Source organism: Phyllostomus hastatus, unplaced genomic scaffold, assembly GCF_019186645.2.
Source record: "Phyllostomus hastatus isolate PE091 unplaced genomic scaffold, TTU_PhHast_1.1 phas_contig_551, whole genome shotgun sequence".
Taxonomy (NCBI): domain Eukaryota; kingdom Metazoa; phylum Chordata; class Mammalia; order Chiroptera; family Phyllostomidae; genus Phyllostomus; species Phyllostomus hastatus.
Genome location: NW_025333909.1, coordinates 408,433 through 424,224, shown reverse-complemented (window position 1 = coordinate 424,224; position 15,792 = coordinate 408,433).

The following is a 15,792-nucleotide window of genomic DNA, read 5'->3' as shown; positions in this document are numbered from 1 at the left end:
ATAAAAATAAAAAATCCAGTTAGCACTCCCAACTTGCCTCCCTCGTGCAGGCCTTGCCCCGACAGACCTCCCAGCTGGGTGCCTCTGCAGGCTGGGAACCGGCTGCCGGCTGCCTCCTGTGCCTTTAGCTGATGTATGTCTGGGCTGCACTCTGCTGGGCTCGCATCAAGGCCTCTCCAGTCTTCATCAGGTTGCCGTCCCCATCCCCAGGACTCTGAGTTCCTGCTGCTGAAGCCTTCTCTTAGTGCCTCGTGGCCTCCTAATGAAATGGCAAAAATAACACTCCTTTCTCTTCTGCGTGCCATCGTGCTGCCGCTGCCTCCACCCGTGCTGCCACCACCCCCAGGGCCACCACCATCCTGGACTTGGGGATGGGAGGAGGTCTGACATCTAACATGCCGAGATTCTTGCTCGTATCTGAATCCAGTAAGACACCAGGCCTGTGGGCTCCCTGGCCTTGGGTGACTGGCAGAGCAGGGGTCCTCTCCTCCCCAGAGATAACTTGTGTCCTGTTCTATGAATTGGAACTGAAAAAGTCACTGGGGCCCTGGGAGCAATTTGTCTCCAGGATTATGATCAGTAGCTCCCTATAGATCCTCCGGGGGGCAAATTCAGTGTGGTTCCCCAGAGTTAGCATTATGGTATTTTGTATTATTCTCAGTGGCCTGAAGGGCTGAACCAGTAGTCTGCTCATCAAGCGTGACAGTTGGGTGGGGCTGCTGACACCTCAGAAACCGGGGTTAGAATTCTTGAAAGGGACCCTGATCAAATGAGGGAGGTAAACCAACACAACAGGAAGATGTTCAGAGGAGACAAACACAAGGTGGTCCAAGGATCAAAACCAAGAACCAATCTACTTATATGATACGTGGGAACAAGAGAGACGGGCACTGATTCATTAAACACAGTATAGTTAACAAAAGAACTGGAGGCACAGGCTCGGGGCGGGTTACAGCTGAATGAGTCCATAGTGTAGAAATGGTTTCTCCTCCTTCCCTCCCTTTCTGCTTTCCCAAACTAACATGAGTACTAGCATATCATAACAAAAATATAGTGTGAACTTACTAGGAAGTAATCAGAGTCGGAGTTACAGAATTAGAAGTCATTGAGTCCAACACACTTATTTTACAACTGGGGAAATGGGCCCAGAAAAGTCCAATGTCACAGTCAGCATTAGAAACAGACCTGGAATGCAGTCCCAAAATATGTGACCTTTCCCATGGTCCTCAACTTTTTCCACTCTGCCTACCATTGGTTATGCCTTTTAAAGCATTAACGTGTCTGCCTTTGGTCAATACATTTTCAGAATATGTGGAAAAGTGGGAGAGGGTCTGGAGAAGACCAAAAACAATGTGCCAAAGGACTGGGTTTCTTTTTTTTTTTTTTAATCTAGAAAAGAGGGACATGTTGAGGTAACATTCAGTAATTGTAGAGCATGTACTATGTGACATGTGTGTTATATCATCTTTAAAACTCTAACTTGTAAATAAGGGCAGAGCTGCCGTTTCTTCTGAGAATGATAGGTGGGAAAAGATTAAGTTGGACACAAGGAAAAACTTTGATGTGGATAAGTGATGATGGTACTTCGTAAGTCCTCCAAGGCAGTTGCCAACTTGAATGAAAGACTACTAAGAAAAACACTACTATTCATCTTCCTGGAAGCAGAGGACTGGATTACATGACCTTTTTAGCTCAGTTCAAAGTTGTTGTGACAATCCTTTGGTCGCTCCATGTCAGATATTACCAAACAGGGACTCATCTCTTCTGGGGAAGGGTTGTATGTACGTGTGTATGTGTCTATCTCCAAACTAGGAGATTCTATTTGGGAAGGATTTAGACATTGCCTCTCCTCTAAGAAGTCAAGGTGCTATAGCAAACCTAGCTCCAATCCTATTTGGGACCCATCAGTGAGAGATTCCAGTTGGTCTTCACATCTTGGAAAGGTCTGGGTGGAAAAGGCAGCCTCCAAGACAGGCAGGGTTTCAATCTCATTGATAGTCAGTGTCGTGCCCGGGTAGCTTGAGTGTTCTTAGCCCCATTGCTGACAGCCAGCCCTGAGCCCAGCTCAAAAACCCGGGTCCTTGTTTGAAGAGGGGCTAAGGATATACTTGGATTTGATTTCACATTGCAAAAATCATTAGTGCCTAGACTAGGTTCAGCCTGCATTCCTGGACTTCTATCTGGTTTCTATATTACTTCTATGGAAAGCTGGACACAGCTATCTTGGGGTCCGAATATGTGGTGTGTGCGAAGGGATAGAGGTTGGTCACTGTGGAAATATCCATACAAAGGGAATATGGTTGTCAAGGCGGTAAACCTGGCCCTGTGCTAATTTATATACTGTGATGGATAGAAGATCTCCCCTCTTTGGGGTACCTACTGTCAGGAAGACAAAACTGAACTATGATAAAATGAGTGAAATGCATAATTTAACATGTGACTTCAGTTGTATGGTCAAGGTTAAAGAGGCTGGAGAAATTGCAAGAAAAGCTGCAGGGAGACTTGGGTGGGTGGGTGGCATAGTGCACACTTCACATTGGGAGAAAAGGCTCAGCCAGAGCAATCACAAAGAAGGTTTAGGCATGCTTGAGTCGCAGTGAGAGACTGACTTGTCTGAAGTAGAGTGTTCAAATTAAGTGCTTGGGTATCAGATTGAAAAGGCAGGTTGTGGAGGTCTTCATAACAGCAGAAGAGTGAGGCTGTTATTGGATGAGTCATGGGACACTCTGACTTTCCCTTTTGCTAATGGTTTGAAAGAGAGAGAGAAAAAAAAACCTCCTCAGCTCCTCTTTTTCTCCTTCTGTTCTGTGAGAAGGATTTCCAGAGTAGAAAGCACTGAGTGAGCATGTGAGAGAGGCTCCTAAAGGCAGTCTACTCCAAAAGAGGCTTTATAGCTGCTCTGAGTACCTCCATCTCATGGTCTGGGTTAATAACAGCCCAGAGCATTGTGAGGACTTGCAGCTCAGGCTGTAGGACAACTGGTGGTGGCTGTGAAAATCCCATAGATCAGGGGTCCCCAACCTCTGGGCCATGGACAAGTACTAGCCCGGGCCTGTTAGGAACCAGGCTGCACAGCAGGAGGTGGGCTTGAATGTAATCCTCTTGAATCATCCTGAAACCATACCTCCACCCCCCCCCCAGCACCCTGGTCCATGGAAAAATTGTCTTTTTTAAAACATTTTTTAAAGGTTTTCTTTCTTTAAAAAAAAAAAGATTTTATTTATTTATCTTTAGAGAAGGGAAGGGAGGGAGAAAGAGAGGGAGAAAAACATCAATGTGTGGTTGCCTCCCATGTGGCCCCCACTGGGGACCTGGCCAGCAACCCAGGCATGTGCCCTGACTGGGAATCGAACCTGCGATGCTTTGGTTCACAGCCCGTGCTCAATCCACTGAGCTACACCAGCCAGGGTGAAAAATTGTCTTTTACGAAACCGGTCCCTGGCACCAAAAAGGTGGGGGACTGCTGCTGTAGAGTAGGAAGAAGACACACAGGGTAGCTTGGAGATAGACAAACACGGCTCCAGTTTTACAAATGGGAAGAGATGAATTCCATAAATGATAGATCAATAAGTGTAATATCGATTGAGGGCAAGAGTCTAGGACAAATGATTAAAAGGATTGTTGGTGAGCACTTACAAAGGGAAGCAAAGATTACTCAGCCCCTCCAAGGACTACAGCTATTTTCACTTCCATGGACTCAGGAAAAACAAATCATCCCCCACTCAGCTCATTGCCTTTGAAGGGTGATTGGATGGGTAGATGAGGAGGATGCTACACCTACAGTGTATCTGGAGTTCAGCAAAGCATTCTCTCATGATACTCTTGGGACAATATGTAGAAATGCGGGGTGGATAAAGATAAACGTGGGCAGATTCTTAACCGATTGAATGACTACACACAAAAGGGTTCTGTTTTAATGCCACTAGATCAAACTCGAAAATTACACCTAGCTGGAAGAGAAAGCCAAAGTGACAAATTCTGAATTCATAGACATGTCGAGAGGCTGGTATGATGGATTCACTATAGCAAAATGAAAGTTAACAAGGACATAACCTTTCTGTGGTACATTTTTCTGCTCTTATATCCAGGCTCCTAGGCATCCAGTAAAAGGGTCAGGGCTAAGACAAAGAGAGATGTCCCACACAGAGAACTTAGGAGCTGGAGCCCACAGGAAGACCCTTAGAACAGATACGAAGAATAGGAAAGCTTTCCTCAGGGACCCTCTGAAACACCTGGGAAGGGCAGCCAGGCACAGACTGCAGTTCCAGGGGATCAACTAGGAGAAGAGCTCAACAACTGCAGTGCAATTATTACCAGAAGATGGAGAATCCCAGGACATGTGGGTTACAATGAACTCGCCAGAATTGACTATCAATTCTGCATCCAGAACTAGAAAGACAATAGTGAACAAGATGGCCACGGTCTTGAACCTCAGACATGACAAATATTCAATAAATGTGTACAACTATGAAGTAGGTTCCAATAAAGATCACAGTAGTGAGAAAAAGAAAGTTAACAGGGACAAATATAAAGTCACTCGTTTGAACTCCACAATGTAAAAATATCAGTGTAGGATGTGAGAGCTGTGGCTTAGAGGGTTTTAGAGTGAATGAAAGCTCATCATGAGCCAGGAGTCAAAAGCATGGTTTGGTTCCTACAGAAAGTCTTGTGACCTTGGGCTGTGTTAATCAGAGGGTAATGTCCAGAATAAAGCAGGTGATCATCTCGTGCTACTCTGCATGGACCAGACCACACCTGAGGCCCTCTGTTCAGTTGTAGGCATCACACTTCAAAGGAGATGTCAACAAAAGTACGTCCAGAGGAAGAGCGGTGAGAATAGTGAAGGGACTGGCAAATCCCAGGAGAAGTTCGTCCACTGTTAGCAATCCATTACTGGGTTCATGGGGAAAAGGAAGCTTAGATTTATTCTGTATATATGTCTAAGAGCTCCAAGATCTCATGGGTGAAAGCTGTAGGAAAGCAGATTTTAGTTTGATGTAAGGGAGATGCATTTTTTCTTTCTTTTTGATAATGAAAAATGATAATAAAAGTTTCAGTTCATGATTCCAGCCTCTTGAAGTCCTTTTAAAATTTATTAACCGGGACAACAATGGACAGATCTTTTTTATTTTCCTCTTCACTTTTCTCGTTTATTTTTTTAAATTGAATTTGTCAGAGTGACATCGGTTAATAAAACCATACAGATCTTAATAAAATGAAATGGAATGAAATGAAGTGAAATGAAATGAAATCTAAATACAAATAAAAAATAAAATTTATTACCAACATTTTCCAAACCACAGAAGAAAATTCCAAATCTCAACATCCCAATGTAAGCATTTCACTGTGTTTAGGCAGAACTTTCTAATGATTAGAATTCTCTGAAATTAAAATGTACTGGTCATAAAGGTAGGCAGCTCTTCATCACCAGAGACAGTCCAGCAGTGACTGGACAACCACTTTGTGTGGCTGATGCAGTGGCAATGAAAGCATGTGTGATAAAGAACTGAACCAGATGACCTTCTAGGGTTCCTGAAATTCTTTGATGTTAGAAGTTCTACTGGTGAGGTATTTAGGAAAATATTTCTGGAACCCAGGTGCTGGTAGGCTGGAGGAGGAGAGACTGGAAGCAGAGATAATAATTCTGAGGGCTACAACTATTTCCACCTCCACTCCCCTGCCCTGCATCCCAAAATTACAGTCAAAAACAGCTTTGATGGCTGCCCAATTCCCCTACCTTGTGATCTGATGCTTGATTCTTTCTGAAGCCACCTTGCCAAATAGTCATCCTAGTAATGGGATGACTATTAATGGGATGACGATTAAATACCTCCAGTAATGGGAAAATGTTGTCCTTTCAAAGCAAACTATTTCATAATATTTGGTCATCTTGAAGCATGGTAAAGTTCTTTCTTAAGTTGAATCAAAATGTGTTTTCCCATAGCACCTGCCCTTCACTCGTGATGGCTCCCTCTTACAAAGCAAAACAAAATGAATTCCTCTTCTATATTATGAACCTTCAATATGTGAAAACTGGATTCTGAACCACCACCATCACCATGTCGATCGCTTTTCCAGGTTAAACAGCCCCAGTAGTTCATAGCACAAGCATTTTCAAGTCCTCTCAGATTTCTGGTCTCTCTCTCCTGTGCGTGCTGCAGTTGGCCAATGCCCCAGTGCCTGTGTGGTATTCAAACTAAAGACAGTCCTCCACTGCGGTCTAAGGAACAGAGAAGACAGCACCACTGTCATCTCCTTCATCCTAGCCCCAGATGCAGTAGCCTCTCGGGCAGTTGGTGCCAAAAATAACGAGCTTACAGGCACCTCAAACACCTGAAACCTTTCACACAGATTGTTACAAAGTCACATCTCTCCCCTACCTTGCACCTAGGCATTTGGTCTGGACAAACTCGACTGTGAAATTTTCCATTTCATTTTCCTGGTTCGTTGTGGCCTCTTGGGATCTTCCCGAAACCAGCTTCACGTCATTTACAAATTTGATCAGCACGCCATCAGTGTCCTGATCCAAGTTGTTAATTAAATGATTGGACAGGCCGGGGACCTCCCTCTAGGCTGACAAAGATCCATTAGTCACCAGCTGTGAATACACCTTACTTTCCTGTCTTCACCCCACATTTTCCCTTCTTATCCACAAGGACATCTCACACCAGGACATTCTTAAACAACCTAAGATTGTATTCTGAAATCCTCTTTGGAAACAAGGAAATGGAAGGGAAGGGAGCGGGGAGGGAAGGAGAGAAGTTTGACCTTTAGATCTTCCCTTCCCTTTCCCCCAGTTCGCACAATGAGTCCCGTGGCTTCAGTCTCCATGAAGGCATTTGCAGCCAACAGCTCCAGTATAGAAAATCACAAGAACTGAGTTTAGGGTCAGAAAACGTGCCTTCATATCCATCTCTGCCTCTTCCTAGCTGTGTGACCTTGGGCAAGTTGTTTAACTTCTCTAAGTCTGTTTGCTCTTCTGTAAAATCGGGAGGCTAACACCCACCCCACAGGGCTGTTGTCAGAATTAAATGGGAAAATGGATGTGAGTGTGTCTTGTAAACTGTAAGCACTGTATAAATGTGAGATATCTTCATTATGATTTATGGACTGCCTACTGTGTTCACCAGTCTAGGGTATAAAAAGAAAAAAGACAAGTAAGAAGAAAAAAAGATAACCAAGATATGGTCCTTGTCCTCAGGGAGCTCACAATTTTGCAGAGGAGATATGTTGACAAATAACTATAATAGAAAGTAGAAAAGAGGACAAAGGGCACAAGCTGTTGTGGTAATTTGGATGAGAGGAAGGTCCCTTTAAACTGGGGGAAATCAAGGAAGGCTTCATGAAGTTCTAGCTGCCCCTCCACAAGGAGGACAGACCTGACAGACAGACAGACAGACAGACAGACAGACAGACAGAAATAGCTGAGAGAAGGCAGCATTCCACATGGAGGAGCCTAGGAATGGAGTTTGTTTGCCTGTAAGAGGCCATGAGGCTGCTAGGCCACATCACGACTTTTGTAGACATAGACATCCCCAGCACATCATGTGAAAGAATTCAGTCCTCCAGGAGGGGACATGCATTTGAGCAGAGCGTCTTAGGTCTCGGGTCTCTTATTCTTCAGCTGACCTCCTTGAAGAAAAACAACTCTTCTGGAGGCTGGAGGCAGCCGGAAAGATCCCAGAAAATCACCTTTTTCCTAATCTGCTGCAGCTGAGAAATAAACAGGGGTGTCCATCCTGTGGCCTGTGGACCGAATGTGGTTCAGGATGGCTATGAATGCAGACCAACACAAAATCGTAAATTTGCTTAAAACATCGTGAGATTTTGTGTGTGTGTGTGTGACTACATATCACAATGTATTTAATGTGTGGCCCAAGACAACTCTTCTTCTTCCAGTGTGGCCCAGAGATGCCAAAAGTTTGGACACCCCTGGTATGGGAAGGGCAGAGACTACGGCTCCATTTAAATCCTAGAAATCTTCAGCTGGGAATAGCTCTAGCTTAAGGATTCAAGAGTTTTCACTGAAGGGAGTTATCCACCGCCGCCACCGTATCTGAAAGACTTATTTTTTTCAATTCCATGTGAGGAGCAGGGAGGGAGGGAAAAATAGTTCAAGGGCTCTCAAGGTCCATTCCCTGCCAGTTTCTTTGGACTTAGGTTGTAATTTGGCGCCACCTGGTGTCAGAGATGGAACATAACATGCTGGTATAGCTGCTGCCTCCTTACTAAACTTAGGGCACTATACTGCCACCCAGCATCTAAGGATGGATTAGCTTCCAGCCAGGAGGGTACAGCCAGCCACTCAGAGGCACTCTGAGCTCTGGATAATGGAAAAGAAGGGGGAGAAAGGGAAAGGGTTGCTCCAGGCCTCATGGGCATCCTTTCCTCAGAGTACCCCTGGAAATGTGTATTTTCCTCAACTATTACAGCATTGCTTTGTCATGTCCCCTCCCTCCACCGCCTACTGACACACACTCTCTTATGATGGCTTGAATACCCGCAACAAATAATGTATGTGATCTCCCTTTCCGAGGTGGCCAAGAGAAATTGTTGTGAGCCTCTAGGGTGGCCAAGGGGTCTGGTTCCCCGTAAGTTCAGGTTGAAAGTGTTTCCTCCTGAATTCTTACCTTTTGCAACATCATCATGGATGGGCCTGGAGAGCATTATGCTAAGTGAAATAACTAGTTTGGTGAAAGACAAATACCATAGGATCTCGCTTCTATGTGGAACCTAATGAACAAAATAAACTGAGGAACAAAATCAAAACAGAGGCATGGATACACGGAACATACTGACAGCTGTCAGAGGGAAGAGGGGTTGGGGAACTGGATGAAAGAAGCTGAAGGGATTAAGCAAAAAACATATGTACAGACAATGATGTGGTGATACCCAGAGGGAATAGGGGGTGGAGGGAAAGGGGCGGTGGGCAAAGGGGGCAAAATGGGGACATCTGTAATAGCGTCAACAATAAAAAAAAGTTCTGCTATAAAATGTCCAAAAAAACTAAATAAAGTATTTCCTTCTGAGTGGGCTATACTGTTCTTCAATAACTGAGCCTAAACTCCTCAAGAAATCTGCTCCCTGAGGCTACACTAAGGCTTCTACAGCCCTTCTGAAAAGTTAGGGGAGGGAGCCCTGGCTGGTGTGGTTCAGTGAGCAAAAGGTCACCGGTTTGATTCCCCGTCAGGACACATGCCTGGGTTGTGGGCTAAGTCCCTGGTTGGGGGCATATGAGAGGCAACTGATCGATGTTTCTCTCACACATCGATGTTTCTCTCTGTCATGAGTGTATGTTCGTGATATAATCTTTCCTATAAGTCAGCCAGACAACTGCCCGGCTAACTGCCTGTTGAGCAGCCCGGCACCAAGAAATAGACCAGCGTCACATGCAGTAACTATGCTGTTCACTCAGCTCTTATTGAATGCAGGTTCACTCGAAGTTTAACATCAACACACATTAATATCCTACTCACACTCAAACAATCTAAGAGAAATACAACACACATATAGCAATCAATGGGGATAATGAACCCGAGTTTCAGAGTCCCATCCTGCAGGTCCGGGAGACAACACAGTGGGCAAAGGACTTGTCAGCGTCTTGCAAAAAAGAGTCTCTGGAGCCAGGTGGGCAGCAGGGCAGGCAAACTCCTCAATCCAGCAGGGCAGAGCCTCCGGCGGCTGATGCCAAGGGAGATCAGCGTGGTGTGGGGCCGCCCCCTGGTGTGTGGAGCTCAGCTATCTCAGCAGTGGTCTGGAGCCTGCCTCAGTTACACCCTTGAGAGTGTGCACTCCACCCTTCTGGGACTCTTAAGTGTCTTGACACCTCGGCTGGCAAGTCTTGCAAAGACTTGAATTTCCCCAGGAGCCTATCTATGGGTGGTCCCACTCTGTAGACACAGCTGTTCTGGTCACGTGTGCAGATATCTTAGGTATGTCTCCTTGCCAGATGTGTCTGCCCTGACTTAGGTAGATAGTTTCCCTCTTGAGCCAAAGCGTCCTGGCTGACTGACAGCCATCTTGGTTGACATGAGTGACAACGTGGAGACTTTGTTCTATATACTTTATGCTACCTTGACTGGGTCAATGCCATTTTATTGGTCTTGCTCTCCACACTCTCCCTCTCTTTCTCCCTCCCTCCCCGTCTTTAAAAATAAAATCTTTAAAAACCTAGGGAAGGGAGAAATGGGGCCTTGGAGAATAGAACAGATATGGTGGCCCCTTTCTCCTCTAATCCTCTCCCTGAATAGATTCAAAGTGATCAGTAAAACTAAAACCAGATTGGTGTAATGATGCTTCACAATAGGGTAATAGCAGAGGGTAGGATGAGGGGATGGCTCAAATCAGGATGGCTGAGTAGGGACAAGACTGAGCTAGTGAAAAAGTTAATCCTTCTTCCACTGCGTCCATGTCAGGTCCACTTGCAGTGCCCCACTGTCTCTGGCATAGCCTTTTCAGGTTCTCCTGAGTGCCTGCTCTCAGTTTGGAGAATGGATGGCGGATGGGAGCATGAAAATGGCTGAAGGGTAAAAGGAAAGAATTCGCTAGATTAGAAGGCTTCCGTTCTCAGATCGCTGCTTGTATATGCCCAGGCTCTTCCCTGGTCCCTACCATACCTGCCAGCATGAATGGAGACCCCCTAACTGGACTGCCTAAGAAGTTAACAAACCCCTTTTTATCCTGTACTTTACATACAGTAGGGTTGCAATTTTTAAAAAGTAACACTTGCTAGAAAATGAAATGATAACATACACACAAAGGGCTCAATGGGTTAATTCAATTTCTTATCCTGTCGTGGATCAACCAAAAATCTAACTTTAGGTAAATTTGTCTGGTGCAATGTGCAGGCACCCAATCAAGTCCTTTTTGGCCAGGGCAACCTATCAAAACAAGGGAGGGGTCAGAAGTTAGACCAAGCTGTGTACATATTAACCTGACATAGATCTGGTGCCACTGGCAGACCCTGGTGCAATCAGCTTCCTAGGTGGCCTCTGGCCTGGCCCATGCTGCCTTCTATCCTGACCCCTGGGGTCCCCCACTCTCTCCTGCTCCCCGAGAGCAAAGAGCCCCAGTGAAACTGTACCCCTTCACATATTGATTTGATGATGTTTTGAGGACAGGTGTTCTGACAAATACAAGTGTATTTACTGTTAAAAAAATAGATTTGAGACTGCATCTGAAAATCTGGATCCTATGGTAGTGCTTTCTATTATTCTCACTAGCGTTTCAGTTAGTGCTATAAAGTGGCCATGTGACCTTGATAGCAAACGCCATCTTTCTAACAAACCTGCCTGCGCTGCCTCAGACTCCTCTGACGAATTCTTGTGCTATCTTTTCCTATTTCAAAGCCTTGAGACCGCCCACCGAGACCCCTTTTCCGTGTGGAAAGAATGGCAGGCTCTCAGGTCATTTGTGGAGCAGATGTGATTGACACGATCTGGGTCTAATGAATGCTCGTCTCCTTCCCAGCTCAGATGACTAGTTCCGCTCTCTTTCCCAGCTTCTTTTTGATGACTCATCCCTGAAATTTTTCGCTCACACGCCTTTCTCAGAATTGCCCCGCCCATCTCTTCTCTCTTGGCTCCTAGTTGTCCCCCACCCTTAGGGGAATGGGTCTTGTGAATCCTGTCGGGTGTAGTTTTTGCAGGGCACTTTAAACATATGGAAACCAAAAAAAAAAAAATTTGCACAGGAAAGAGGAGGCTCGTTTCCTTATAAGGAGCTTAACCTGTGACTGTGCTTTGAACTCTCCCTTTCACATGATGGGGGTGGGTGAGCGAGAAATGCCAGCAGGGCTCCTGCCTCTGTTTCCAGCCCATCTCCAAACCCCTTGCAGCTGAGTACCTAGCAAAGGTCAAGCTGCCCCACTCCAATGCTGGCCTCAGTAAGGGAGGAATCCAGGCAAGCACAATTAGGCTTCAAAGTTTCAAACATTTTTGTGGGTCTCTTGGGCATCTGCATCAGGCATAAAGGACCAGTTTGCCAGGAACTGCACTCCTGAAGAGGAAACAGACATTGAGTCATTAACAGAGGGAAGAGAGAAAGGGAAGCAAAACCAAGTAGGGGGCTGAGACTGAACTAAGAAACTGTCCTAGTGCCTTTAAATAGGTGAATGAATGGACTTCCACAGGGGCAAGGGTCCGTTGCCATGCTGTGCCCATGCAGGTCCTCACAGCATGAACTCCTGGACAAAGTCAAGTGAAGCCAATAGATCTACAGTGGGAAGTTGGTGAGGAGCTGGCTAGATTTGTCCCCTTTGGGCACTTGTAGGCTAAGTTGGTCTTTCATGCTCAGGCAATCATCACCACTTCTATGCCAAGGCAAAAGCCTGTGGCTGAAAGCTTGCAGTTCTGCCTAGGTTTAACACCGCCTTCCTTGTATAGGGTTTGTGTATAGTGGGTGCACAACAAATCCTGAGTGTCATACCAAAGGCTAAACACTCAGAGACCACCCAGTCTGCAGGCTTCTCATGGGAGGGAGCTTTTGCACTTTGGTATTGTGTCTCTGGGGTAAAAAGAGTACTTTGTAGCTTGAGACAGACAAAGAAGGTGCTGAGAAATGTAGGCACCTTCCTTTGCTATTCCCTCTTAGCCAGCCCCACTGCTCCCCTGTGGAGGCCCCTTGGCTAAGTCTCATCCACAGCTCATTTGCATTGTCCAGGCTTGCCCCTCCAGCCTCTGAGCAGAATGTAGTCAATGGCCAGGAAAGAGGCGGCATGCTTTCTGCCCCTGTTGGGGTGAACATTAAGTGGAGACACAATCCACTTTCCAGACTCCACTTCCACGTCCTCTCCTTCATCTACATCACAAGACAATTCTTAAACATTTCTCTGTGCCAGGGCTCTGTCTGTTCTCATTCCTTCACACATAATCCCTGTCCTGACAATCAGAGGCAACAAGGGTTGAGTGACACCAAAAATGCAGAAAGCACATACACGTGGGAAGGGGAGTGGGTTAATGTGTAAACTGTGTAGTTCAGAGATGTTGACACCAGTGACACATCTGGGGGTCAGTGCAATTTGGGGCAAATGAGTCAGGATAAATGCATGTAATTGCGATGGAAAGTGGGGGTGGATAATTGGGAGAGTTTTGGGAGATTGGGAAAGTAAAGCTGTCAACAGCAAAGGATTCCTGAAGGAGATGGGATTTCAGAAATAGCTGAGTTATAGAACCAAATGGCCATAGGTGTTTGCATCTGAGGTGGAAGTAGAATTAACAGATCAAGTAGACTTTGATAAGGAATGCTTCAGTAACCTGTGACTCTTATTTCTTCTCCTCCCTTCTCATACACATTTGTTGGGTGTCATAGATATTGGGAACATAACAATAATAATGATAGCAAATAGCTCTTGAGTACTTACTATGTGCCAGGTACTATGTTAAGCACACTATCTTATTTAAACATCATCTTGACCTTATGATGTATCATTATCGGGCCCATTTGACACATTAAGCAAACTGTGGTTCAAAGACATGAAGTGACTTGCCCCAAGATCACACAACTGGCTGTAAGTGGAAGAGGTGATATTTGAATTTAGTCAGAGTCTACAGCTCATGAATTTAATCAGTGTTCTCTACTTAATCTTTTAGTTGGACAATGATAGAAATGGGATGACTTTGGTGGCAAGGGAAGCTGGAACAGGGAGGGAAGACCACTGTAAAGCAGAAGATCCCAGAGCAGCAGCACGGCCCCCAGCCAGCTCTGTAGACAGGCAGGTAGAGGAAGCATCTGGGTAACCAGGATGCAGCAGACACTCACAGGAAGCCCGGACAGGCGGGTGGTGGGCAGCCAGGGTATCTAGCAGCCAGCGACAGATGCTCTGCTATAGGGCCTGTGCTTCCAGAGCAGAATGTCAGACGTCAAAAGGTCTGACTAGAACTAGATGAAACACTATTCTTAAGAAAACCATGGTGCTAGACAAAGCATCAAGGTAGGATTAAGGAGCTGGGGACACCAGAAAAAGGGCCTAAGAGACACTTTTATATAAGAAACCAGGGAACAGTCCTGTTATCAAAGCTAGGAGTCAACTCCATTCATTCATGCTCCTAACTATTCTTTAAACAACACTTCTGAGCTCTCACTATGTTGTAAGTGCTATGGTAGGCACTGGGGTAAGACAGTCTAGTGGGGAAGCCAGACTTGTAAAAACCAGGCAGCTACAATACTATGTGATTAGTTCTCTATTAGAGGTACAAACAGATTGTGTGTATGGAGGTGAAGAAACTAACTCTTCTTGGGAGAGCTCACAAAGAATATGAACTCCGAGCTGGGTCTTTAAAGAGGAGGAGAAAGTTCCCAGGCTCGAGTGGTGCAGAGGATTCCAGGCAGAGGGAATAACATGGGCCAAGGCATAAAGTTTTGAAAGAGTAGGACACATCTGATGAACAATAAGCAATTCATACTGGGGTATATGGTAGGGAGAAGTGTGAACTATGAATCTGAAGGCCAGATTATGAAGGTTTTTATTAAAAGATTTTATTTATTTATTTTTAGAGAGAGGGGAAGAGAGGAAGAAAGAGAGGGAGAGAAACATAGATCAGTTGCCTCTCTTACGTACCCTGACCAGAGACCGAACTGCAACCCAGGCGCCTGTCCTGACCAGGAATTGAAGCAGCAACCTTTCATTTTGTGAGACAATGCCCAAACAACTGAGCTACACCAGTCAGAGCTATGAAGGCTTTTGTAGGTGCTGCTAAAGAGCTCAGACATTCTCCCATAGGTAAAGGAGGGGCAGCTATGGTCTTCACATCCACAAGTGACTGGGTTGTGTTGATGTGTTTTAGGAAGACTATCTGGGAAATAGTACCCAGATGCACTAGAGGCAGGCAGATCATTCAAGAGGTTATTGCAATTGGGCAGGCAAAAAACGATAGGAGTTGGCCCTGGTTGGTGTGGCTCAGTGGGTTGGATGTCGTCCCACAAAATTTCATTCCCAGTCAGGGCACATGTCTAGGTTGTGGGCCAAGCCCTGGGATGAGGGCATGCAATGACACATTGATGGTTTATCTCCCTCCCTTCCCCTCTCTCTAAACATAAAGAAATAAAATCTTTTTTTTAAAAATGACAAGAGTTTGAGCTAAGATAGTGACAGAGAGGAATAATTCAGGAAAATGGTTCTGCGGGAGACTTGATAAGAATCAGTGATTGATATGGTAAGTGATGCGGAGAAAGTAGCCATGGACAACTCCAAAATTTCTTACTTGAGCCTGTGGTGACATTGTTCACACATGGATTTGGACTCTAGGAGGAAGAACAGGTTTGACATAAGGAGAAGAGTTTGGTTTGGAACATACTGAGTTGGAGGTGTCCACTGTGCATTAGTAAATGTTTAACTACCAGCTCTGGCTGGTTGGGGGTTAGGGGAGGTAGAGAGAGATGTTGATTTATTGTTCCACTTATTTATGCACTCATTGCTTTTTTTAAAGCTATCGTTTCTTTTAAAAAAAAAGATTTTATTTATTTGTTTCTAGAGAGAGAGGAAGGGAAGGAGAAAAAGTGAGAGAGAAACATCCATGTGTGGTTGCCTCTCACATACCGCCCCCCCCCACTGGGGATGTGACCCGCAACCCAAGCATATGCCCTGACTGGGAATCAAACTGGCAACCCTTTGCTTTGCAGGTCAGTGCTCAATCAACTGAGCCACACCAGCCAGGGCTCCAGAAGGCTTTTAAAAGTCTAATGTGAAATTCCTTATGAAAACTTCTGGTAAAGCAAACTTTTAAAAGCCTATGTGGTCAATTTATCATTCTTGATGCATTTATATAAATAATCATGCTAAATCTAATGATACCT